Source organism: Plecotus auritus (genome assembly GCF_963455305.1).
Source record: "Plecotus auritus genome assembly, chromosome: 14".
Classification (NCBI taxonomy): Eukaryota; Metazoa; Chordata; class Mammalia; order Chiroptera; family Vespertilionidae; genus Plecotus; species Plecotus auritus.
In genome coordinates, this window is record NC_137780.1 from 15,562,481 (window position 1) to 15,589,059 (window position 26,579).

Genomic DNA, 26,579 nt, shown 5'->3' on the forward strand with positions numbered 1-26,579 from the left:
CTTCAGGCTGTGCACTCTATGGTTGTCCGCAATCCGCGCGTCCTCTCTAGCCGCTCGCGCTCTATGCTCCGCGGTCGCGGGCCGCCCGGCCGGGAGGGGTGAGCAGGGGGAGGCGGGGCTGGAAGGCTGAGGTGTCTCCTCCACCCGAGCGGCGGGAGACCCGAGCAAGCCCGGTGACAGCTCGTCGGCCGCCATGTCAGCGAGAGGGGCTGGAAACAGCCCCGGCGTCCAGCGGTAGACCCCCTTTCGCCTCTAATTCCCAGGTGAGGAGAGGGCGAGCGGGATGCAGGGAACCCGCGGCTCTCGGGGTGCAAAGCCTCCTGGAACCCCTGGCTCCTCCCGGCGCTGTGCTCCTCGGGCTGAGCCGCCCTTGCCCTCCGGGTGAGGTGTAGCCCGGTTCCCCCCTTCCGCCCCCTCCCTGCTCCCCTGTTTTCCTCGCGCCGGTGCGGTCCGCCCCTGCGCATCGCGCCAATTTCTCCCTCCCGAGGGGACCGGCGGCGGACGTGGTTCCTCCCGGGTCCCCCCGAGCCTGCGCTGCGGACGCCTGTTCCTTCCCATCTGCTGCCGCGGCCCCTGCCCGCCACCCGGGCACGGTTTCCACTTCGTACCTGCCCCCCGCCCCCCAGCACTTGGGTTGTCAAGAACCACCTGGTGTCTCCCCTCCCTTCCTCCCGCGATATTACCTTTCTTTTTAAATTTGCGTGTTGGACAGATTTAAAGTTCAGATTGAAAAATATAAGACTTAAAGGCTTAAAATTCCTTTCTAAGCTTAAAAAGATTAAGACTTTAGGATGCTTATTTTGTTCCCTGTGTAAAGTTAGTCATATCGCGGAATGCAATTTAAAAGACCAGTTCCAAACACTCTAAAAATAGGATGCTAATGGAAACGCTGGCCGGCGCTGTACCTACTGGCTAATGTTAGAGGACGCGATTCTTTGCGAGTGACTTCAGTGTGGAAGGATTGTCCTCGGGGCTTTACCCACTCCCCTTTCCACCCGGGAAGGATCCTGCAGCCACGCTAGCTACTCCTTGTTTTAAAATATGTGCAATCCTTTCTGCTTACTGCATGGGGAGTGTGATTGAGCTTGGCATTTAAATGCACAAGGAAAAGGTATCTAAGGAATGTATCATCTCATAAATAGAAGCCTGAAGATTATATTCAGCTGATGAGTATCCAATGGATAAATAGTTGACAGTCAACTATGACCTTTTTGGACTATGAATTTGTTAGGACACCATGGAAACTGTCATCTAATCAACTGGTGTGGAAGCCCTGGGGACTCATCCATCTTAATTCCCTGAATTTTTTTTTTTTTTTTTGTACTGTATTCCCAGTGACAATTTTCTAGAAGTAACTTTGGCATCCTCGAAATACCGGAATACCACCCTTTACTGAGCTGTATTTCTTTCTCCCCTTAAAACATATTTTCATAGATTCAGAAACACATTCCTATCTATCCCCCCCCCTCCGTTTATCTGAGCCCTGGAGGCCTAAATATTTTTAAATCAAAGCAGAGTGATGTTTTATAGTAGAGAAGAAATAGTTCACGCATAGGAATGTGTTGTTGAATTTCTCACTTCACAAATACTTTGAGCCAGGCTGGCGTGGCTCAGTGGTAAGTGTCGACCTATGAACCAGGAGGTCACGGTTCGATTCCTGGTCAGGGCATCAGCCCGGGTTTCGGGTTCAATCCCCAGTGTGGGGTGTGCAGGAGGCAGCCGATCCATGATTCTCGCTCATCATGGATGTTTCTCTCTCCCCCTCTCCCTTCCTCTCTGAAATCAATAAACATGTATTTTTAAAACATACTTTTAAAAAACTGTGTGTTAAAAATACTTATTTTAAAACATGCTTTTTTAATATAATGTGTAGACTGAAGGTAGCCTACTCGACCGTAGGGAAACTATTGTAGTTATTTTCTTTAGGTTTTGAAAAAGAGAATTAGGTTATGATAATTATTTCCATTTTTATAGTGTTAATGGCTTGTTGGTGATTGAAGGTCTTTGAATAATAAAGAGATAGAATCGTGTGTGTTGTTTCTGAGTCCCCAGGTGCTGCAAATATCCTTTTCACTTTAAAGACGACCTGGTAATCAGCTTTCAAACCTACTTTATTAGGAAAACTTGGTTTGTGTATTTACATCTTACTTCCTTAAGAGGTGTGGTTTTTACATCCTGTGCTATTTCTGCCTTTTTGAGGTAATCTTTCTTTAAAAAGGTATCAGTGCAAAGTGATTCTGCTGATTATTCTTACAGTCTTCTTAAGTTATTTTTATTACTATCTCAATGTAATTGGTAGACAAGGGGAAATACTGCTTTTTCTTTCGGTTTTTAAATGGCATTTTTAATTGGGAAATACCAAATTATCTTGTTTGCTGTTATAATCAAGGCTGTAGGTCTGCAGTAGTTCTGTCCTTTGGAAAGCCACATAAGCAATTTAAAGTTTCCTAGTCAGAATAGCAAAGTAAAAAGGAAACAAGTGAAATTAATTTTTACTAGCATTTTATTTAATCCTATGTGTATATTATTTTAATATCAGATTTTAAAAGTTACTAATGAGATCATTTTACATTCTTTCACACTAAATCTACAAAGTCTGCTGTGTATTTTAACTCACAGTCCATCTGAGTTCAGACTAGCGACATTTCAGGTGCTCCATAGCTGGGACCTCCCTGGGCAGCACTGTCTCCAGGGTTACTGTGTGCGTCTGGAGTACATTGAAAACCCTTTTCCGAAAGGGCTGCCATATTCAAACAGAAGCTTCTGTGCAGGAGAGAAGGTTCCAAGAAGTCTCTTCCTCTTTGGTGTTGACTGTGTTAACAAAGAGGAGGATAAACAGGTGCCAGGTGCCTGTTCAGTGAGGGCCAGATGATGGAGCACTCAGTCATTTCCTGGGGTGATCTTGTCACATTTATTTACACCTGCCTGTCAACAATGTGTCAGGGCGCTCCCTCTCCCAGTCTGGCTACTGTATCTATCGGTATTAAGTAGGAGAAGTTAAGGACCTCCAGGAAGATGGAATTCGTTTTAAACAGGTGGAGTATGTACTATTGTAGACATATTCTGCATCTGTTTCAGGGATGGCTAAGAGTTTTGTGAATGTGCTTCTCCAAATGATGGTGTTTCTTACCAAGGAAAAGAGAGAATATTTTTAGCAAAATGTAGAAAGGAAGAGGATAGGTTTTTGGCTAGAAAACTCTGGGAATCTGAGTAGTAGCAAAAGAGTAACACGTGCGTATGGTGGTTTAGGTAAGTTTAAAAGGAAATCCAGCGGTTTTTATAGAAACCTACTGACATATTGGCAAGGTATGTGCTTTATGTTGTTTTTGCAACCAAAGTGCTGATTTGCATGGAACCTTCTCTTTTTTCAAAGCTGTCATAACGGAAAGATAACACTGTCGGGAAGGTAACCCAGCACCTCGCTGACCTCAATGGGGATCAGCAGGGACCAGTCATGGGTCTTATCTTGATCTCTGTACTCTAATAAACTTTCCTAAATCTTACTTCAGCTGCACTGTCTTACATCTACATTTAATGTCAAATCTTATCTGAAGGCCTAATTAAATTCATTGTAATTTAATACAAAAAAAACATGCCCTCTCCCCAACCTTTTTAGAGAAATTAGGTATAAAGAAATTTTATATTACCTGGTCAGCCAACAAGACTCCCTCGGTAAAATCTAGTCATGAGAGAATTGGCAGTGTGTGGAGTATTAAAGGATCAAAGGCAGAATGGACGGTGTAGTTACTGAATGTTGCTTGTTCCTTGAGAAATACAGGTGTATTATGAGGAGAATATAGTGTTGTATTTGAATCCAAATGGCTATCCATTGATTCCATTGTAGTTGGATAAGAGAATACATTGTTTTAATCCTACAAATTAGTCTGCAATTTTTTTAGTTATTTGAGGAAGAATAAATGATAGTCTGGCAATTTTCAGTTTTGAGTTGTATGTTAAAGCTCTAATATGATTTAAACGTCCTCTACAAGGATGATGTTTTTATTGTGTAATTGTACACTGAATATGTCTGTGTCTTGATACTGTTATGGAGCATTCTCTCCAGTTTGGGGCCTTTACGATTCACATGAACACAGGCTTTCCTTTATTTAGGAATCATTCCCTTAGGGGAAATTATACTCCCTTTAACCAGAGAATACTTTGGGGGGTTATGCATTTGAAATAATCCACTTATAATATTCTTTTAAGAACTACATCATTACTCAACTATACCTCCATAAATAATAAAAATCATGTCTGAACCATCTTGAACAAAAGAAATACATCATTTAAAATTCTGAATCTTTTAATAGCTTGAGAGTGCTTAAATTTTGACACACTTTTGAGATTCTTCTCTTGAACATGTTTGGATATGGAAACTTTTTGCCATTAGACCACTCGTCCCTGCCATCCCTGAGGACTTCTGTTTTCAGCCTCAGTAGCCATATAGGAAGGACGGTGTGTGTGTGTGTGTGTGTGTGTGTGTGTGTGTGTGTGTGTGTGTGTGTGAAAATACTGACGGATCATGATTACTTTTTCCTTTTAAGAAGAATCCTGAAGCAGTAAATGACAGATGTAATCACCTTTGTTGACATTTGGGCATTTGACATTTTAATTGACAATACCTAGAAGATTTTAGTAATTAACGATATTTTGTAATTGTCATATCTATTAACTTCTCTTATGGGAATACTTAGACTGTTTTTCCTGGAAAAGTAACAGCAGATTAAATAATTACACGGTTTTGCTGTGTGAGCTGCATTTAGAAAGCCCAGTGAACTACTTGACTGTGGTTTTCTAAGTTAGTGATGGTAAACTAACATTTTAAAAATAATTTTTATATTATAGATCTTAACTAATTTACTTAAAACATGTGGACTCTGTGGTAAGGTAAAGAATGCTGTTCTTGAATATTTGAGAGCATATCACTTATTTTTGATTTAATGCATTCATTGTTTTTCTTGTTCACTATTTTCTCTTCTATGGGTATTACCACTTTACAACCAAATCTTTAAAAAAAAGAATTTTTAGATGAACTGTAAGACATTGCTTAAGATTTTTCAATGAGGACTTATATTTGTGAAAATGCATTCAATTTATTGAAGCCTAGAAACACCAAAGAGTACCTTAGTTTTGTGTGTGTGTTTTTTTTTTTCATTTGTTGAGAATGAAAACTTTATTTAAATCGGGTCTTGAAAGGATTCATACCAAGTAAATGAAAATATTTCTTCCCTCAAGTTCAACTCAGATGAAAAGAGGAGTGGAAGTTTGTAGAAACTATGCTAATTAGGAAATTATGAAATTTAATTTCCTGGAAAAGACTTTATTTATATCCATTTGTGACTTCTAGATCCAAATTCCGTCATCTGGCTTTATTTCCTTCAACAATTCTCAACAGTTCATTACAGTTTTGGTGTGGGGTTCTTTGCCAGGCCAATTAGAGCTACACATCTAGCATTGGGTCAGCACTGCAAAGATCCAAAATTAGAAGCAATGTCATGTGACTGCCTTGTTTTAATCATATTATAAATGTTTTGTGACTAAGGAGAGAAAAGATCATTTGTCTTAATAGTCTTACATTTGAAATTGATCAATAGGTCCTATATCCACCAAAGCTCATATTGTCACCGGAGGAAGATCTATCTCATATTAACCTAAAGTTAAAAAAGAAAAGATCCTAGACTCCACTAGGCTGTATTTAATAGTGTCTCTTTCTCTCATATATGTTTTCTCTAGGGCAGTGGTCGGCAAACTCATTAGTCAACAAAGCGGCAAACCGCGGCTCGCATGTGGCTCGTGAGTCGCAGTTTGCCGACCACTGCTCTAGGGCCTCTCCTCCACTGAAATAAAACATCTTTGGGGGAAAATCGTGTTCTACCAGCCATCTTTCAAAGCATTGGAATTTACCCTCCTCTGGGATCACTATTTTTTATACAGGTTTATCTTTTTCTTAGAATTTCTAAGCTAACATAAACTGCCTTCTCCGGAATATTTTTCTTTTCCCCAAACCCCATCAAAATATGTCTCTGGAATGACTAAGTACAAGAAAGCATATTCGCAGAATTGTACACCTATCTCCCTTCCTGTATGTCTGTTAACTTTGTGTACTAGATATTCAAAACAGTATGTCACCGTTATGTCAGCTATCAGTGTAAGGATTAATGGCATAAATGTTGAGATGTTTTATTGTAGGAATGGAAACCAGTAGCTACCTATTTGACAAGAATAAAATACAGTTTATGGGATTAGCCGAGTTTTTAATTGGGGCCCCAAAACAGGGTGTAAGGGACCTGTAAGCCCCCTGAAATGACATTTATAACTTAGTGGTGGTATCTGGGTATTTTTCTGAGGAGGGGACTCCTAGCTTTCATTAGATTCTTCAAAAACCTTCCCCCCCAAAAAAGATAGGAACTGCAGAATTAATTTGAATTTAATTAGTAATAAATCTCCAACTCTTATAAGCAACTGTAGGTTTGTAAAGATCCCTTGATATAAGCTTCATTTTTAGTAGTTTTTTTACTTAAAGATAATTTAATAGATTATTTGATGAGAAAAGGCTTAGTGATTCTTTAAAAAAAAAACACAAACAAATCTTCCTCAAATATCTTACCCTGTATTTTTCATAGGTTTAGCATTTACTCTCTCTCTCTTTTTTTTTTTTTTATTTCATAGAGGAAGGGAAAGAGAGATAGGAACATCAATGATGAGAGAATCATTGATTGGCTGCCTCCTGCACGCCCCACACTGCGGCTCAAGCCCTCAACTGGGAATCAAACTGTGACCTCCTGGTTCATAGGTCGACTGAGCCACAGTGGCCAGGCTAGCATTTACTCTTTATACTTCTTTAGTACCTTGTAGGATACTTTGGTTTGTTTTTGTTTTTATCATTTGTTTGCCCTCTGTGCATTTTACAGGTAGAGAATTAATTCTTGCGGTTGGATTTTTCCTGGAAGTCCAAAAAGTCGGTCACTTGGGATTAGGGTAAAGGAGACCTCTGTTTGTAGGGATGCCCTACTCAATGAGAGGAATGGGTCCATAGACAGCTTGATTAGATAGACATGCTCCCTGGTGAGATGGAAGAGGGCGAGCAAGTGGGTGCAGGAAAAAAGACTACCCTTGAACAGCAGATAGAGACATGCTTCTACTGAGATATGAAGGGGAAATACTGTTGTCCAACTAACATCTGGTAACCGCTGTTTACCTGTGGTCCAGGTGAGACTGCTGAGCTAGGGATGGGATGGGGGCTGGGGGCCACTGATAACGGTTTAGTATAGCTTTGGAGGCTGTGGTCTGGGGGCTCCAGGAGGAATGGTATCTGGCCAGCACTGAGGCTCCTCTGAGGTTGGATGGGCACTGCGTTTATGGAGTCACCAATCTGTGTAGCTGTCGTTCTCTTAAGCAGAGAAAGCGGTTAGGTTGATGTGCACCGGAGTAGGTGCAATCTATCTATATAAAAGCCTAAGCGACCATCGCAACCAAACGGACAACCAAACAGGCTGTGTGGGGCAACCAGGCCAGCGGGGGGTGAGGGGGGCAGGTGGGGGCGATCAGACCGGCAGGCAGAGGCGGTTAGGGGTGAACAGGCTGGCAGGGGGGGCAGTTAGGGGCGATCAGGCAGGTGAGCGGTTAGGAGCCAGCGGTCCAGGATTGTGAGAGGGATGTCCGACTGCTGGTTTAGGCCTGATCCCCGAGATCGGGCCTAAACCAGCAGTTGGACATCCCCCGAGGGGTCCCGGATTGGCAAGGGTGCAGGCTGGGCTGAGGGGACCCTCCCCTCCCACCCCCCGTGCACAAATTTTGTGCACCGGGCCTCTAGTAGAAATATAAAAGGACTAAGCAAGTAGCTGGAGATGATGCCCGGATTCAGTGCCAGATAGGAAAGAACGTAATACCAGGAGGAGGCTAATGAAAGAAAAAAAGAAAAACGCGAGTCTGGAGTTCTTGATGTGGTTGAACTGGGTGGCAGGAGGGGAAATGAAGGTAAGGAATTGAGAGTGAAAAGAATAGGGGTTTAGGTAATGGGATAGTGGTTGTGGAATGTTGGAAATATTGGTACTCATCTGAGATGAATAGATTGTTTCTATGCTCAGAAGAAAGATAAGATTGTGGTGACACTAGCTAAATCAACAAGACTGTAAGAAGTCATTACAGATCTTTGCAACAGGAAATACTCATTCCACAAATATATCAAGTCACTACTTTTATTATGTAAAACACAAAGGTAGTGTTTTCTGGAGAGTAATCTGCCTCTGATATGCAGGATGGATTAAAAGGGCTAAGGGAGGGGATGAGAGCCTTAATTAAAAGTAAACATCACCAAAACTCTTTTTGAAATTTCATAACTTCTGAAATGATAGAATTAATTGTTTTTACTCCTTGTTCAAAGGAAGAATAGAGAGTAAGTTAACTCCTGGGTTAAATTTTTATAACTTAAAAATAGTGTAAACATTGTTTAATGCCATATGGATTATTATGTTCTTTATTCTGGTTGAATTCATAAGTTAATTTTAATTTACTGATAATTCATATAAATCTGTACATTACAATGCACATATGTATGTACATATTACAACATCCATATACATTTTAGCAAAAATTTTGAAATAATGGTGGTTTGTGAGTGACTCTGAACCTAGCATTAGTTTCTGTCAGCTTCCTGGTTAATAGTTGAGCCCAGAAGTGATCAGCATGGCTAATACTGTGGGAAATGCAGGGGGAATGAGCCCTTTCATCAAAACATTTGATGAAAAATACAAGTCCCAAATATATATTTTTTAACTATATTTTTATTTCAGAGAGGAAGGGAAAGGGAGAGATAGAAACATCAATGATGAGAATCATGAATCCGCTACCTCCCGCATCATACCCCACACGGGGAACTGAGCCCGCAACCTGGGCATGTGCCATGATGGGAATCGAACCTTGACTTCCTGGTTCATGGGTCGATGCTCAATCACTGAGCCACACTGGCCAGGCCCCAAATATGTATACACTAGAGGCCTGGTGCACAAAATTCATGCACAGGGGAGGGGGTGTCCCTCAGCCCAGCCTGCACCCTCTCCAATCTGGGACCCCTCGAGGGATGTCCGACTGCCCCTTTAAGCCCGATCCTGGTGGGATCGGGCCTAAACGGGCAGTCGGACATCCCTCTCACAATCCAGGACTACTGGCTCCCAACTGCTCGCCTGCCTGCCTTCCTGATTGCCCCTAACTGCTTCTGCCTGCCAGCCTGATCATCCCCTAACCACTCCCCTGCCAGCCTGATTGATGCCTAACTGCTCCCCTGCCAGCCTATTTGCCCCTAACTGCCCTCCCCTGCAGGCCTGGTCACCCCTAACTGCCCTCCCCTACAGGCCTGGTCCCCCCCGACTGCTCTCCCCTGCAGGACTGGGTCCCTCCCAACTGCTTTTCCCTGCAGGCCTGGTCGCCCCCAACTTCCCTCCTCTGCCAGCTTGGTCACCCCTAACTGCCCTCCCCTGCAGGCTTGATCACCCCCAACTACCTTCCCTTGCAGGCCTGGTCCCTCCCAACTGCCGTCCCCTGCTGGCCTGATCGCCCAAAACTGCCCTCCCTTGCAGGCCTGGTCCCTCCCAACTGCCCTCCCCTGCTGGCCATCTTGTGGCGGCCATCTTGTGTCCACATGGGGGCAGGATCTTTAACCACATGGGGGCAGCCATCTTGTGTGTTGGAGTGATGGTCAATCTGCATATTACTCTTTTATTAGATAGGATAGAGGCCTGGTGCATGGGTGGGGGCCAGCTGGTTTGCCCTGAAGGGTGTTCCGGATCAGGGTGGGGGTTCCCTTGGGGCGTGGTGCGGCCTGGGTGAGGGGCCTGTGGTGGTTTGCAGGTCGGCCATGCTGCCTGGTGACTCAAGTGGAGGCCCTGGTATCTTGGGTTTATTTATCTTCTACAATTGAAACTTTGTAGCCTGGAGCGGAGCCAAGCCTTCTGCTTGCTCCAAGGCAGCAGCCATTTCTGTTGGGATTTATGTATCTTCTATAATTGAAACTTTGTAGCCTTAAGCAAGGCCTGGGCCGGCCAGGGTGTGCGGAAAGCTTGACTTCCTCCATCACTGGGGGCAACCCTAGCCTCCTGCTCTTTCCAGCTCCGTGGCTGCCGCCATTTCTGTTTTAATTTATGTATCTTCTGTCATTGAAACTTTGTAGCCTTGAGTGGAGGCCTAGGCCGGCAAGGGCATGTGGAAAGCTTGGCTTCCTCCATTGCCGGGGAAACCCAAGCCTCCCTCCTGCTCTCTGTGGCCGTAGCCATCTTGGTTGGGTTTATTTGCATATTTGCTCTTGATTGGCTGGTGGGCGTGGCTTGTGGGTATAGTGGAGTGATGGTTAATTTGCATATTACTCTTTTATTAGATAGGATAATTTTATCTCTTAATGTCACAAATGGCTTTATGTAGTTTTGTTCTATTTTTTTAAAGGAAAGGAAATATGCATGGAAAACGTCTCTCAGTATAATTTATAGTTAACTCAGTCTGTCATGTAGAATTTTATTTCTTCCTCTGACCTTTTTGATTTAGGATTTGGTAATCATGTAGGGAAAGGTTGTGAAACACTTCCGACGGGTTCGTTTCTAGGATTTGGAGTTAGTTCCGCCCTAGGGAGGCTTTGTGCCCTGGAGAAGTGGCTTTATAGGAATTTCTATTTCTGGAGGTCAGCCATTTTCAGACTTTGTCATCGCATGGCACATAAACTAATTACTAAAATTCTGCGGCACACCAAAAATTTTGGCCGATCTGACAAAAAAAGTAGATATGATTTTGATGTATTTACGTCGGACAACTGTTGTTGTGTTGGCTGTTGGTCATGTTTTCATTTGACAGTCTCGGAGGAAAGAGGTCAGTGCCCTGACTAAATAGTCAGGTAGTGCGTGTGTTAAAAATCCTCGTCGCTCACCGGTTGAATATAGCGGCAGTAGGTTATTGGCAGAGATAGCAGGTGACTCTTTGATGTTCTAAAATAATTAGGATCACGGGGGTGGTGAACACACAATATAATATACAGATGATATGTTACAGAATTGTACACCTAAAACCTTTATAATGTTATTAGCCAATGTCACCCCAATAAATTCAGTAAAAATAAATAAAAAATGATAATGAAAAAAATAAAATAGTTAGGGTTCTAAGGCAATGGATATCCACTGAAATGATGGATAAACACACTCTCTAAAAGAAAAAACCCTACACATCTATTGCATGAAATAATACATGTCAGAATGATTGCCTGCCACAGTGTTTGGCACACAGAAGGCACTTAGTAAATGGTGTGTTTTGGTTTTAATTTGCTAAACCTTTGTAACCTATTTATTTGAATTATTTTCTTTTTTATTTTTTTTTTCTTATATTTTATTGAGTTTTTACAGAGAGGAAGGGAGAGGGATAGAGAGTTAGAAACATTGATGAGAGAGAAACATCGATCAGCTGCCTCCTGCACATGCCCCACTGGGGATGTGCCCGCAACCAAGGTACATGCCCTTGACCGGAATCAAACCTGGGACCCTTCAGTCCACAGGCTGACGCTCTATCCACTGAGCCAAACCGGTTTCGGCTATTTTCTTTTTTAAAAAGGTAAATAATATTAATATTTACATTAACTCTTAGCATTCCTAGTGATTTTTAAGGAAACTCTCTGTGTCCCTGATTAAATGCTTTTTAAAAAGTTATTTGAGTAGAAACATATGATGTTTAAATATGCAAAATACAGAAAAGTGCAAAAGAGAAAATCCCTTGTACTCCCATCATCCAAGAGCAAAAATGATGAACGGTGTTGGGTATTTACTTTCAGGCTCTTCAGAGTGTGTGTGAACAGAGTTGAGACCATATTTATAATTGATTGTAGAGTCTGCTTCCCTCCTTTTATTATAGATTCACAATGTACATATTTTGTGGTTTTGTGACATTTGACACACGAACTAACTTACTTATCATTACCCTGTTATTGAGCATTTGAATTGTTACCAGTTTTTCACTCACTGCCACCGTGACTTGGACAAACTATTTAGGTTTCTCATTTATAAAAGGGGGGAGTGATACTTCTTAGGAGTTACTGGAGTTAACTGAGATAACGTATGCAGAATAAGCAGAGCAGTCCCAAGGATAAAATAAGCCTTTGAAGGAATGCCTCCGTGCTCATCTTTGTGCATAGAGGGCTTCCCTTTTCTTTTCCGTCCCGACCAGCGCGGCCCAGGTGTCTGGGCGGCCTCCCGTACACGGAGGGCTGCCAGTTGGATTTCCAGTCGGGGCATATGCCCAGGTTGTGGGCTGGAGGCCCGGTTGGGAGCATGCAAGAAGCAGCTGATCGCTATTTCTCTCTCACATTGATGTTTCTCTCTCTCTCTCTTTCTCTCACTCTCTCTCTCTCTTTCTCCTTCTCCTCCTTCTCCCTCTCCCTTCTTCTCTCTAAAAGAATCAATAAAAAAAAATATTTTTTAAAGAATACTTCTTATTCAGCATAAATCTTCAGAAATAAAGGTACTAGATCATCTTTCTTTTAGTAAAAGAACATGCACTAAGGCAATCCTTCAGGTGCAAATGTTTATGTGGTTAAAACATCATCAAAATTGATAATTGTTCTGAAATAAACATGTAAACAAGACGACAAAATCCTGTTGTGCTCATTAGACGGTTTTCATCCCAGCCTCAGTACACCCACGTTACCCCTGATGGCCTCTTCCCTGTCCTCCTTTACCCCCTTGTTCCAGTTCTCTGAGCCCACCGACTCTTCTCTGGGTCTGTTTTACTAACTCATGCTTCTTTTTTTGGAATTTGTTGACTGGTTATATTTAATCTTTCAGTGACAAAAATACTCTCTGCTTTGGCGTTTCCGCTCTATTTCTGTTTCCTACCAGATAAAACTTGTGGGTTTTTGTTGTTAAGTGCATTTTAAATGTCATCTTAAGTCATGTAACCATTTTTTCTAAATAGATTTCCTCAGACAAAAGGTCGTGGAAAAGAGCCTTTGGTTTGATGGAACAAGCACTTAGAAGTGCTGGTGTGTGCCCAGCGCTCTGTGTGGAGAGGGTTGCAAAAGAAGCAAGGCCACTCTGGCTCAGGCGCTTGGATTCTACGGGACAAGTGATGTGCGCGCCTGAAGTACTTGTGGGAAACGCTGGAGAGTGGTCGGCAAACTCGTTAGCCAACAGAGCCAAATATCAACAGGACATCGATTGAAATTTCTTTTGAGAGCCAAATTTTTTAAACTTAAACTTCTTCTAATGCCACTTCTTCAAAATAGACTCGCCCAGGCCGTGGTATTTTGTGGAAGAGCCACACTCAAGGGGCCAAAGAGCCGCATGTGGCTCGCAAGCCGCAGTTTGCCGACTACGGGACTAGAGCAATAAATGGGCCCAGTGGGACCGTGTCCACCGGATACTCTGGAAACTGCAGTGCTTATTTCAGTCTAACACTTACGTCTTTGAAATGATTCCGTGCAGATTCTGTGTTAGCTATTGCCTCGAACTTGGAGACACTTCTCAGGCCAGAGAATAAAGCCTTGCAATTTCCTTTCCTCCTCCTCCTCTGATCTCTCTCTCACCAACTACTGACAACTGGAGGAAAGCATCCGGAGGTGATGGGATAGGCAGCTAGGGAAGCTGACTGGGAAGAAGGTACCATGGAACTAGAATGGTTCCTCCCTCCTCCCCTGCCCCCCCCCCCCCCCCCCGCCCCGCCGTGTTCTCTCCTCAGCACACTGCTGACTCCCAGGCCCCATGGGTCAAAGTCTCTTACCTTCCACATCGAGGCAGTCGTCCAGATTGTTCATTCTCCCTCCAGAGTCTTTCTCGTTTCTATTCCCACCACTGTCACCTGAGTCAGGATCCCATCTCTCATCTCTTCTGAGCCTGCTGCTCCCTCTCTGGCCCATCATGTGCATCACCAAGGGTTACTGCGGAGAGCACAGTTCTGATAACCTGGCCCCTTATTCAGAAGCCCTCAGTGGCTTCTCAGTCCCATCCCAGTCTAGACCAGTGCTGCTCAGATCACTGTCTTCGGTCCAGTGACAGGCCACCAGATAGCTTACCCGTCTGCAGGTAACAAACCGAAATCACAGAATTGAGGGTGTTCAGAAACTCCCATGACATTTATTTGAATATAATAATTCAAAAAATCGGGTGTGTGTTTTATATGCCTTTGCCCTCCTCTCCTTTTTTTCTAGTAAAAGATTCACGTCCAGGGGAAGAAAAACGTTGGTCCTCCACAGCAGGTCATGTGAGGGTCACTGGGTTGAATTCCACAAGCTGTCAATCTCTCCACTCACTACTTTCCAACAGCACTTTCTTTCCAAAGTCCAGCCACTTGCTGTTCTGAAAACACACCCTGTGTTTGCTCACCCTGTTATTTTGCTCATGTTTGTTTCTTCTCTTGAAAGTGCAAGAAGAGGGAAGGACCACACCACTCAAGGGCTGGGTTACATGATGCTCCCGCATCCTGTCCTCTCTGTGCTGTGTCAGCCCTCCCAGGTGACAGTGTGGACAGAGTTGAGGATGAACAAGGCAGCTCAGCAGACTGAAGGTGCCTGGAGCCGGCCCTCGCTGCTTATGTGAGAAATGCAGGGACAGGCTCCCCTGACTGGCACAGTCGTCCCCCCAGCTGGTGTGATGAGCAGCTATCCGTTTCATCCCTGTTTCCTGGGAAAGGGTGGATAGCTCTAGAATGGGCAACATCAGTGAGTGGCTGACTTAATAACTCATGAATATCAATACCTTCATGACGTACTAGCCAGTTTGGCTCGGTGGATAGAGCGTCGGCCTGAAGACTGGAGGGTCCCGGGGTCAGTCTGGGACCCTTCAGCACATGCCCGTATGGCAGGCTCCATTCCCAGTAGGGGGCATCCCGGAGGCAGCCAATCAGTGATTCTCTTTCATCATTGATGTTTCTCTCTCTCCCTCTCTCTTTCTCTCTGAAATCAATCCTATCTAATAAAGAGGAAACATGCTAATTAACCATCACTCCGTCACAAAGATGGCTGCACCCACAGCTGAGGCCAAGTTCCCATAAGGAGCCTTAACAAGCAATCAGTAGGGACCTGAGGCTATGCCCTCCCCTGCCCCCAGGGGGCTTGACAGGGGACCTCAGGCCATGCCCCCCACCCAGCAGGGCTTGACGGGATCTCAGGCCGCCTTCACCGAGCTTGACAGGGGACCTCAAGGTGCACTTCCCGTCCTGGTGCTGGGCTAGGGGACCTCAGGCCGCGCCCCCCAACCGGTAGGGCTTCACAGGGGACCTCAGGCCACACCCTCCACCCAGCGGGGCTTGATGGGGGACCTCAAAGTGCGCTTCCCGTCCTGGTGCTGGGCTAGGGGACCTCAGGCTGCTCCCCTGGCCCCAGCGCCAGGCCTGAGGACCTCAGGCCATGCCCCCACCAGGTGGGGCTTGACAGGGGACATCAGGCCATGCCCTGCACCCCAGCACCAGGTCGGGGGAACTCAGGCTATGCCCCCCGCCCAGGGGGGACCTGAGGCTGCACCCCCCTGTTGATGGGGCTTGACAAGGGACCTGAGGCTGTTTCCCCCTCCCGGTGCTGGGCCGGGGGACCTGAGGCTGCGCCCCCTCCCGCCTGGCAGGGCTTGACGGGGGACCTCAGGCCATGCCCCCCACCTAGCAGGGCTTGACAGGGAATCTCAGGCCATGTCCCACACCTGGTTGGGCTTGACGGGGAACCTCAAGGCACTCCCCCCCAACCCTGGTCTGGGCTGGGGGACCTCAGGCCACGCCCCCATTCCAGGCACAGGGCCAGGGGACCTGAGGCTTCGTTCCCTGCCTGGCAGGGCTTGACAAGGGTGGGACTAGCCAGGTCTGGATCTATCCCAATGAGGCGGGGGGGCGGCCGGGTCTGGGTCTCACGCAATTTTGAGGTGCATGTGGGTGGGCGGGGACTTGACTCTGGGTCCCGTGGTGCGCCCCAGACTCTGACAGGAGGTAGGTTTTCATATACATTTTACTAATTTTCTTTCATCTCTGACACTTCTATTATAGAGAAAGGGCAAATAGCAATATTAAATTATTTCCTCTAATTAATCCCCTTTTAACGTGCACGAATTTCGTGCACCGGCCACTAGTAAAAATATATCAAAAGAAATACCTTAATGAATATTTGGTTTCTCATATATGGTAACAAATAGTTGGTGATCTTGGGTCCCTTCATTCCTCCCCACCTATGGTTAGCACCTGTATCCTCTGTTATAGCTAACACTAGAGGCCCGGTGCATGAAATTCGTGCACTGGGGAGGTTGTCCCTCAGCCCAGCCCAGCCCTCTCCAATCTGGGACCCCTCGGGGGATGTCCAACTGCAGGTTTAGGCCTGATCCCTGTGACACAGAGGAGGTGCGGGAGGAAATCTCACTCGCCCTGGAGCCGCCCCACAGGGATCGGGCCTAAACCTGCAGTCGGACATCCCTCTCACAATCCGGGACCGCTGGCTCCTAACTGCTCACCTGCCTGCCTGTTGCCCCCTAACTGCTCCCTTGCCGGCCTGAGTGACACCTAACTGCTCCTCTGCCGGCCTGATCACCCCCAACTACCCTCCCCTGCTGGCCTGATCACCCCCAAAGCTTTTATTAGTATAGATGTCAAGCTGTTTGAGTCTGTTCTCAGTTTCATCGCTCCTCTTTATTCGTTTCTACTGTTTTCTGTAATAGAATTGAATATTCTTAAGTATGTACACATCACACCCTCCCTATAAATAAAAGGTATTTTCTTTTGAAATCTCAAATCACACTTTTCTCTGTTGAAAGTGTTTTTGGGGAGAAGGAAGGTAGGACAGGGTCTTTCGCCATTTCCTATTAGAGGATGGACTCCTCAGGACAGGTTGTCTCATCTGTCTCCCCCTCCCCCCCCCCCCCTTATGCAGTAAGTCTATCTTATTCAGAGTAGACAGCTGTGATTGACTGGTTAGCTCAGACGGAATTCTGAGGTCAGAGTTCAGGCTCCACATGGAGATTTATTTGCTTTGTTTCCTCTCCTCAAACACCCTTTGATGTTGGCCAAATGTGTGCTTTTGATTTCACAGAGCCCTGGGGGAAACAAAGCGTTAGCACCTGTACTGTGTAAATAGTCAAAAGCAGTATTCTGGATGTGGGGCAGGAGCATCCTGTTCCCATTCACAGGGCAACCTTATGTCTTTGTTTTTCACGATGAGGGAAGGTGGACAGGGAGAGGTGGCAGGAGAAAAAGCATGAGTTTGCCTGGAGCTATGCTTTTTAAACAGATAACAAGTGTTGCAGCTCACATAACACGGGACTAGGAAGTGATAAATTTGTTTTATTTTAGTGAAAGACAACAGAGAACTTGGGAACAAATACCAAGAATCATCGAATGTTAATGTTAGGGAGGAATCCTAGCAGGAACTTAGGTCCTAGGAAGTGAGATAATAAGAGAACACAAGTTTTCTGATTTAAAATGCAGTGCTGCCCGACCGTTACTGCTCAGTGGTTGAGCATCAACCTATGAACCAGGAGGTCACAGTTCCATGCCTGGTCAGGGCACATGCCCGGGTTGTGGGCTCAATCCCCACAGTAGGGGGCATGCAGGAGGCAGCTGATCCATGATTCTCTCTCATCATTGCTGTTTCTATCTCTCCCTCTCCCTTCCTCTCTGAAATAAATTTAAAATACAGATATTTAAAATGCAGTGCTATCACTTTTTAAATAAAATTCTGGTATACATTTGAGGACAGTTACAACATAGATCAGGATTTTAAGAATTCATTTTCCTTAAATGAAATAAACGAGAGGCAAGGATTTTACAGACGGCATTCAGTTGCCCACATAAAGCCGGGAGTAAGAAGAATGTCAGAGCGGTGTAGAATAAAGAGCAGGAGAACAAATAAGTGAAAATTGGTAGTGAGATCGACTGAAGAAATCTCTTTCCGTTGTGGTGAGAAGATTTCAGCATTTCTGTTGATGCTTTGTACTCATGGAGAAGAGTACAAGGGCCTCCTTTTCGCTGCTACTGGGGACGGGGTGCACCGTGGGATAACTGGAAGGCAGTGTAGGTAACCAAGTAGAGTCAGACTATGGATTCAGAGTGGAGCTCATTTCAGGGGGCCCTCAGCAGCAGCCTCCCATATTCCACTGGCTGAACCTTCTCTGTGCTTCCCAGGCCACTCCTTCTCGTAACCCGCCAGCCTTCAGCAGGTACCCTGCTCCCTGCTTCCCTGAAAGGCATATCATGAAATGGAAATGCCTCCAACTTCACCCCAATTCAGTGACCTTCCCCCCAGTCCTTTCGTCACAACGCAAAGCACATCCCTTCTCTTGGTTAAGGCTTGTCCCTCTGCCTGTGTCTTGGATGCCGTCCCACCTCCTCAGTCTTTGCACCATCATTTGTTTAGTGCTTTCTCCCCTCTCATCCTCAACTTCTCCCTCCCGACTGCCCTTCCCTCTCCTCTTGGCATCCTCCGTCTCCTCCTGGAAAAGAGAGAAACCTCATATTGCTAAAGGTCAACACAAGTGCTCTTTCTAATGTGTAACCCTGATCACGTCACTAATTAAAAACCTTTCAGGGGCCCTAACCGGTTTGGCTCAGTGGATAGAGCGTCGACCTGCGGATTGAAGGGTCCCAGGTTCGATTCCGGTCAAGGGCATGTACCTTGGTTGCAGGCACATCCCCAGTAGGGGGTGTGCAAGAGGCAGCTGATCGATGTTTCTCTCTCATTGATGTTTCTAACTCTCTATCCCTCTCTCTTCCTCTCTGTAAAAAACGCAATAAAAATTAAAAACAAAAACAAAAACAAAAAAAACCGTTCAGGGCATCCCTACTGGTACATTGCATGATTCCCACCGACCCATGGTTTGGAGCTGTAGTTTCATTGCAGCCATGGCCAACCTCTTTTAGTCTTGCTGTCTCTCCCTGCAAAATATAGCACCATGTTGATTCATTTGTTAGAAGTTAAATGCAGGGAAATATTTTTTCTCAGTTATTTTGAATGTAATTCATGTTGTCCATTGCTATTGATGAATTCAATGTTCTTTTTTTTTTTCCTTAGTAACTGTGCATAAACCATGGGGACAAAAGGATAGCACTTATTTATTAAACATCTAAGATGTTTGGAATAAACAAACAAACAAGGTGTAAACAGCTGCGCCCTTAGTAATGTATCAGCTCTTAAGTTACCCAAGACTGTTGATGGCAGCACAGACATAGGTGTGCGCTGTGTGAAAGGCAGCACTGGATTGTTATCTTACATGGGCATTAAGTCAGTTATAACGTTTAGGGTTGTAAGGTCTCATTCAGGCTAGTATTTGTTCTAACACTACCACAGGGAAAACATACGTCAGTGTAAGACAAGAAGCGGATCTTGCAGGTGAAGATTTGTTCATGACAGTGAAGTGTGCTTAGCCAGGCCCAGTGTATATCAGTTACTGGATTTAAAAAATAGAAGAGCGTTTAGGCAAGTTTCTCTTTTTGCAACTCATTCAAATCAAGTTTTCTTAAATTGATTAAAGAGTTATTAGTGTTTTGAATGATTTCAAAAATTATCTTACACTCATTTCTTTGTTGTTCTAAAATCTTGAGGAAATTAATAAATGTTACCCTTGAGTTCCATATCTGGGATATTTTCAATTATTGTATTTTTAGATCTAGAATATCCATTTGAGTTTTTTAAGACACATCTAGTGATTAGATGAAAAAGCAAAATAAACTATTTGCTTTTGCTACTATATTATCAATTTAGTTCTCTTCAGAAATTTTCTCTCAGATTCATTTACGCCCTTGAACATTTTAATAATAGTTACTTTAAAGCTTTCCAATATATGGATCTCCTGTGCCTCTCTTCCTGTTAACTACTTTCCCTCCCAGATTTTTGTCACACTCGATCCCCTGTATGCCTGGTTATCTTGTACACTGAGATGATTTGAGCCACTGGATAACTTCTTCCAGAGAGAGTTTATGTTGCCAGCAGGCAACCACGTTAGTGCAGATCGCCTTAATTCAGCCGGAGCGGGAGATGATCCGCCTGGATTAGTCCTGGAGGGCTGGTCTGTTCCAGGCTCACCTGGCCTTGCGGGGAGGGGGGGGAGGCCTTTCAGGTCCCACTTGAAAGCTGAGGCTTCCCTTGCTCAGCAGGCGCCGAATCACTTTCCCGCCGCTCTGTAAGAGAAAGCTCTACTCAGCCTGTCTGACCTCCACATTGAAGCTTTCTTCCAGCTTTTCTAGTCGTTACCCTCAGGGGGGTTTGTCTGGAATGAGCTAGTCTGCCCTTGCCAGAAGTAGAACTCTTTCATCCTGCCTTTCATATTCATTTCTACACGTGTAAACGAATATGCACCTGTATTAGTACAGTAGGTGTGCCTATAATTTATGAACAAATACACATGCAGTGGGGATTCATGGGATCAGTCACTCTGCGCTTTAGGGCACACTGTCAAGGTTTGGAGACTTGCACTGTCTTTCCCCTGCTTTAGCTGTGATGTCTGTTCTGCAAATACCTGTGATCGGCCTGCTAGCAATTATTATTTGTGGACAAGGGGCCATGTTCAATATCCAATGATGATTTCTAATAGGGAGGGTATGTGGATTAATGTATAAACCTAAAAAATTAGTTCTTCATAGGTAAGGAGTACAGCAAATAAGTAGTCTTATTGGTGGGTTTTATTGTATTTTTGTCTCAACATATTTTCTAAATTCTGTGTATCCGGAAAACATTTCAGAATACTAGAAATTGTGTTGCTGTCTCCTTAAAGCTAGCAATTTGGTGTTTACAAAATATACATCTAAGAATAGTTGATTTTTTTAAATTATTATAAAAATGATTATAGTGGTTTAGGATCTAGGCCAGCCTTGGGCAAACTACGGCCCACGGGCAGGATTCGGCTGTTCTATCTGGTTCTCTTGCTCTCCCCTCCGCTCCTTGACTTTGAATTTATATTAGTTCACACAAATACTCCATCCATGCTTTTGTTCCGGCCCTCCGGTCCAGTTTAAGAACCCATTGTGGCCCTCGAGTTAAAAAGTTTGCCCACCCCTGATCTAGGCTCAAGAGAGAGGTTCTTTGAATTTGTATTCTGACTCTGCTATGTACTAGCTCTGTGACCTTGGCCTATTTATTTAATCTTTCTGTTCCTTCCCTGTAATGTGGATAAAATTATAGAACTACTTTGTATGACCTGTGTAAAGATTAAATTTTATATATAAATAGTAAGTATTCAATAACTGTCTAATAAACTTAGGTTTCTCTTGTCATTATGTTAGCAAAAATTATTTCAAAACACAATGTATAGTTTTATGTGTATATTTAATTATTAAAGTATAGATAGATTGCTTTATATCACTAGTTGTGTAGCAAAGTGCTCAAAGTTTAAAAATTAGTAAGACAGTTTCCATGAAGTAGCAGATATGTAGCAGGAAACATAATTTTTGTTTTAAAAGGGGTGGGTTTTGGGCTGAAGCAAAAAAAAATATTTTCAAGTTCTTGGATTCTGCTGGTGGCTTCTAAGTATGGGTGTAATGGGTTTTATTACAAAGAAGCATTTAAAACCAAATAAACACAACGTATGTGTGATTACACTTTTGTGTGTAGTATTACCTCTGTGAGACTAAAGGAAAGGCTAACTGGTAATTTCATGTGTTATGATTTGCCCATCCTTTATCTTCAAGTTACACAGAAGTCAGTTTCTAGGAACATTGTAAACCATGAATGCAGTCACCCTGAAGTAGGCAAACTTTCCACCTAATGACTGAGCGGAAAGAGTTAGAAGTCACTGCTAAGAAGGCTTTTCTGCAGGTCCGAGGATGTCCTTGACTCATACTGTTCTGAAGGTTGGCTTCTGTTTGTATCGTTAAATAAAATGGGTGGATGTCTGTGTGAGAGAGGGAGGCGAGGAGGGATGCCTGTCCTTGCACCGCGTGGACCCCACGGTGAGGCTTTTGACCGTCATTTCGATGTGTGCAATGGACTTCTTATTTCCGGGCTCTGTGGATGAGTAAGCTGTCTTGACTGAGCCCCATTTTGACAGGGAGGACTGAGGAACATGAAACAAGTTATGCCTTCTTTCTCTCAGTCTGTCTGCCCCAAGGTTGTTTGGCGCTGATGAGTCACATAGCCTCAGTTATTTTTTTCATATTTGAAGATAAATATTTGACTATAATTATTTATTTTTGTTTTTCCTTTTATGTTCCTGTAGTTTTGTTATATATTTCTTCACATTTCTACCCTCTTTCTAGTCTTATGGCATAACTTTTCTATAACCTTTCTTTTTTCTATATGAAGAATGAATTCCTTATTACCAAACTTTTATTCTTTTTTTTTAATATATTTTATTGATTTTTTACAGAGAGGAAGGGAGAGGGATAGAGAGCTAGAAATATCGATGAGAGAGAAACATCGATCAGCTGCCTCCTGCACACCCCCTACTGGGGATGTGCCCGCAACCAAGGTACATGCCCTTGACCGGAATCGAACCTGGGACCCTTCAGTCCACAGGTCAACGCTTTATCCACTGAGCCAAACCGGTTAGGGCCAAACTTTTATTCTTTTTTTTTTTTTTAATATATTTTATTGATATTTTACAGAGAGGAAGGGAGAGGGATAGAGAGCTAGAAACATCGATGAGAGAGAAACATCGATCAGCTGCCTCCTGCACACCCCCTACTGGGGATGTGCCCGCAACCAAGGTACATGCCCTTGACCGGAATCGAACCCGGAACCCTTCAATCCGCAGGCCGACGCTCTATCCACTGAGCCAAACCGGTTTCGGCCAAACTTTTATTCTTAATAAGGAAATATTAAAGCAATCTGGTTTACCTCTGTACTGCACCATCACAGAAAGACCAGTGTCTGACTGTTTTTCTAATTCTAATTTCTATGCTGTATCATGAAATGCCAGGAATATTTTGAGTATGGAGAAGTACCGAAAATGGGAATGCATGATCCTGCCGTTTCCATCCTGAAAATAGGATGTGAAGACGTATTTAAAAACTTAACTTGAAGCATATAGTGCTGTTTCCTTCAGTATTGACCTTGTTTAATTATAGTAACATTAATGTCTGTAGCCAGGAAATGCCTACCGCACAACTTACATTAGCAAGAGAGAACCGGACTGGAGTGAATCACTGTAAGCCACAACTGTGGCTCAGGTGGCACAGGCGAGGCAATGTCCTGGGAAGCAGAATTTTCCAGTGGAATGGAATGTGAGCCTCATGGGGAATTTTGTTTTCTAGTAACCATGTTTTAAACGTTTTTAAAAGGTGAAATTACGCACGTTTTCCCTCTGGAGAGCACGCCCCCACCCTTCCTTTCCCCCTCTTCCTCTTCCCCACTCCCACCCCCACCCCCAGCTCCTTACCTTTGCTTTTCTCTCTGCTAAGCTCCAGGGGCCCTTCTTCTGCCTCTGTGACTTGTTTCCTGAGCCCACGCAGCCCAGCTGGCTCACTTCTTCTACTTCTGTAACTCTATAAATAAACTTTCTCTTATAAGTTGATTAAATAAATAAATAAAAAGTGAAATTCAGTCCCAGCCAGTTTGGTTCAGTGGATAGAGCGGCAGGCTGTGGATGAAGGCTCTTGGGTTTGATTCCAGTCAAGGGCACATGCCTGGGTTGCAGGCTCAGTCTCCACTGGGGGGCGTGCAGGAGGCAGCCGATCGATTCTCTCTCATCATTGATGTTTCTATCTCTCCTCCTTTACTCTCTGAAATCAATAAAAAATATATGTATAAAAAGTGAAATTCATTTTAATGATAGGGTGTATTTAAATAGATCAACATCGTTTCAATATGTAATCAATATTTAAATTTGTAGATAACCTATTTTACATTCTTTGTATTCATAGTAAGTATCCGAAATGTGTATATTTTACAAATATAGTACATCTCAATTTGGATTCATTTTATTTTATTTTATTTTATTGTTTAAACTATTACAAATAGTAGTACATATGTCTCCTTTTTTTCCCCATTGACCTTCCTTGGATTCATTTTTTATTGGAAATGCTTGATCTGTACTTAGATTTCCTAAAATGTATAGGTGAAAGAGCAGAATTATATACCAAATTTGTTCCAAATATACATGTTTTTATTTATGTGAGTGTATATCTGTGTTTAAATTTAAAGTGTAATAAAAGTAAAAATTCAGTTCTTCTGTTCATATTTTAAGTACTCAGAAGCATACATGGTTAGTGGCTACCATAATGGATAGCATAGACATAGAATACTAAAGGCCCGGTGCACAAAATTCGTGCAAGGGTGTGTGTGTGTGTGTGTGTGTGTGTGTGTGTGTGTGTCCCTCAGCCCAGCTTGCACCCTCTCCAATCTGGGACCCCTCAAGGGATGGCCGACTGCCCATTTAGGCTCGATCCTAGTGGGATCGGGCCTAGACGGGCAGTCGGCCATCCCTCTCACAATCCAGGACTGCTGGTTCCCAACCGCTCACCTGCCTGCCTGCCTGATTGCCCCCTAACCACTCCCCTGCCAGCTTACTCGAGGCCTAACTGCTCCCCTGCCGGCCCGATTGCCCCTAACTGCCCTCCCCTGCTGGCCCAGTCACCCCTAACTGCCCTCCCTTGCCAGCCAGGTCATCCCTAACTGCTCTCCCCTGCAGGCCTGGTTGCCCCCAACTGCCCTCCCCTGCAGGCCTGTTCCCCCCCCCCCAACTGCCCTCCCCTGAAGGCCTGGTCACACCCAACTGCCCTCCCCTGCTGGCCCGATAACCCCCAACTGCCCTCCCCTGCAGGCCTGGTCCCCCCCCCCCCCCAACTGCCCTCCCCTGTAGGCCTGGCCACCCCTAACTTCCCTCCTCTGCTGGCCTGTTTCCCCCCAACTGCCCTCCCCTGCAGGCCTGGTTTCCTCCAACTGCCCTCCCCTGCCGGCCCGGTCACCCCTAACTGCCCTCCCCTGCCGGCATGGTTGCCCCTAACTGCTCTCCCCTGCTGGCCTAGTTCCTCCCAACTGTCCTCCCCTGCAGGCCTGGTCCCTCCCAACTGCCCTCCCCTGCCGGCCATCTTGTGGTGTCCATCTTGTGTCCACATGTGGCGGCCATCTTGTGTGTTGGAGTGACAGTCAATTTGCGTATCACTCTTTTATTAGATAGGATATCAAGTAAGAGACCTTGAATAAAGGTTAATAATTTAGCTAAATTTTAATGTGAGAGGAATGATCTAAATTAGCAATAATTATTTTGTTGAAATTATGTGGGCAACATTTTAAGTAAGTTTATGTCTGAATTTCTTATGGTCTGCATCATTTTCAGAAAACAATTTGGAGATGATTGCAAACTTCTCTGGTCTTCAGATGGTGGTCCTCGGGTGGAGATACTGCTAATTCCTAGAAACTGCCTTGTCACTGTGCTGTGGTCAGCCAGGGTATGCAATCACCAGAGTAGATTTTAATCAGCATTTTTTAAAAGTATGAAACAGTATTGAGTAGCATAGAGAGTGTGTCAGAGTGCTTCTGTGGTCATGTTTCCAGATCCCTTTGTTTCCATCCGTTGCACACAGTGTGTGTGTGTGCAGGAGATCATGAAAAATGAATTTCTCACTAGTGGTTGCAAAATTTTTGATAATCATTCCTCTGAGGCATACTTTTGGTTGCTGGTCTACTGATTATTGAATATTCATGCACATGGTACATATGTCTAAAGAAAACTTTAATCACAAAGCTAGCAATGAGATGTGAGTAGTATCAAACATGTCTGGTTAGTAAGATGGGAAATCACTATGGTAAACAATATTAATAAATATAAACCAAATAACATATGGGTGTGGTGACTTTCTTCCTCGATTCTGAGTTGACTGTGAGTAGCCAAATTTGAATTTAGGGTTGCCCAACCTGTGTGGCTCACAGTTCACGGGCTTGATCCCCAGTGGGGGGGCATGCATGTGGCAGTCGATCAATGACTCTCTCTCATCATTGATGCTTCTATCTCTTTCCCCCTCTCCCTTCCTCTCTGCAATCAACAAAAATATATATTTTTTTAATTTTTGAATTTAGGTTTAGTGGAATACCTAATTGATCTGGTTACTGTCTTCCTCTAAATTTATTTGTTTTGACTAGAAATTATCAAATTTAATCTTGGGGTCCCATCTTAATGCGTAAGAACTTTGGCTTCTTTCAAAAGTAAAAATATAGTATTTAGGCCTAATTTCTATGAATTACAGAAACATGCCACACATATCTCCTTAAAGCATTTTAATAAAGTAATTGAGTAATGGTATATATTTAACTATTCCTACCTTTTTAAATTTTAGTAACACCTGATGTTTGTACTCTCACCAGATATCTCAAAAATGAAGTCCAATCAACTTGCGGTTGAGGTTATGTTTCTAACAAAATGTAGATTTCTTTCTGCACATTGTGTTGTTTATCTAAAGCTTCTTTGAAGTGTTGTGGTTTTTCAAGTTTTTATAGACCTCACTTCAGCATGTTTGCCTGACATTCCTCAGCGGTACAGAGTCCACATGTCAAACAACGGTATGCAGTGGGCGTATTTGGAATGCGATTCTGCCGCAGGAGCTGGAAGCGTGAGCCGCGCTCACTGCCGTGCTTTCAAAAGGCAAAATGGGCCGGAATCAGTGCGGTGACTGCGTGTTGCTGCTTCTTTCCTGAGGATTGGTTATCGACATAGAGATCC

At 44.1% G+C, this 26,579-nt stretch overlaps 1 protein-coding gene across 1 annotated transcript in view; it reads left to right on the plus strand.

The window, feature by feature from the left end:
- Positions 1–77: 77 nt before the first annotated feature.
- Positions 78–26,579, plus strand: part of CNST (consortin, connexin sorting protein) — an 80,646-nt gene continuing 54,144 nt past the window's right edge. Inside the window, exon 1 of the mRNA XM_080651089.1 lies at positions 78–263. The gene's annotated coding sequence lies outside the window, so the exon portion shown is untranslated. The remainder of the gene's footprint in view (positions 264–26,579) is intronic.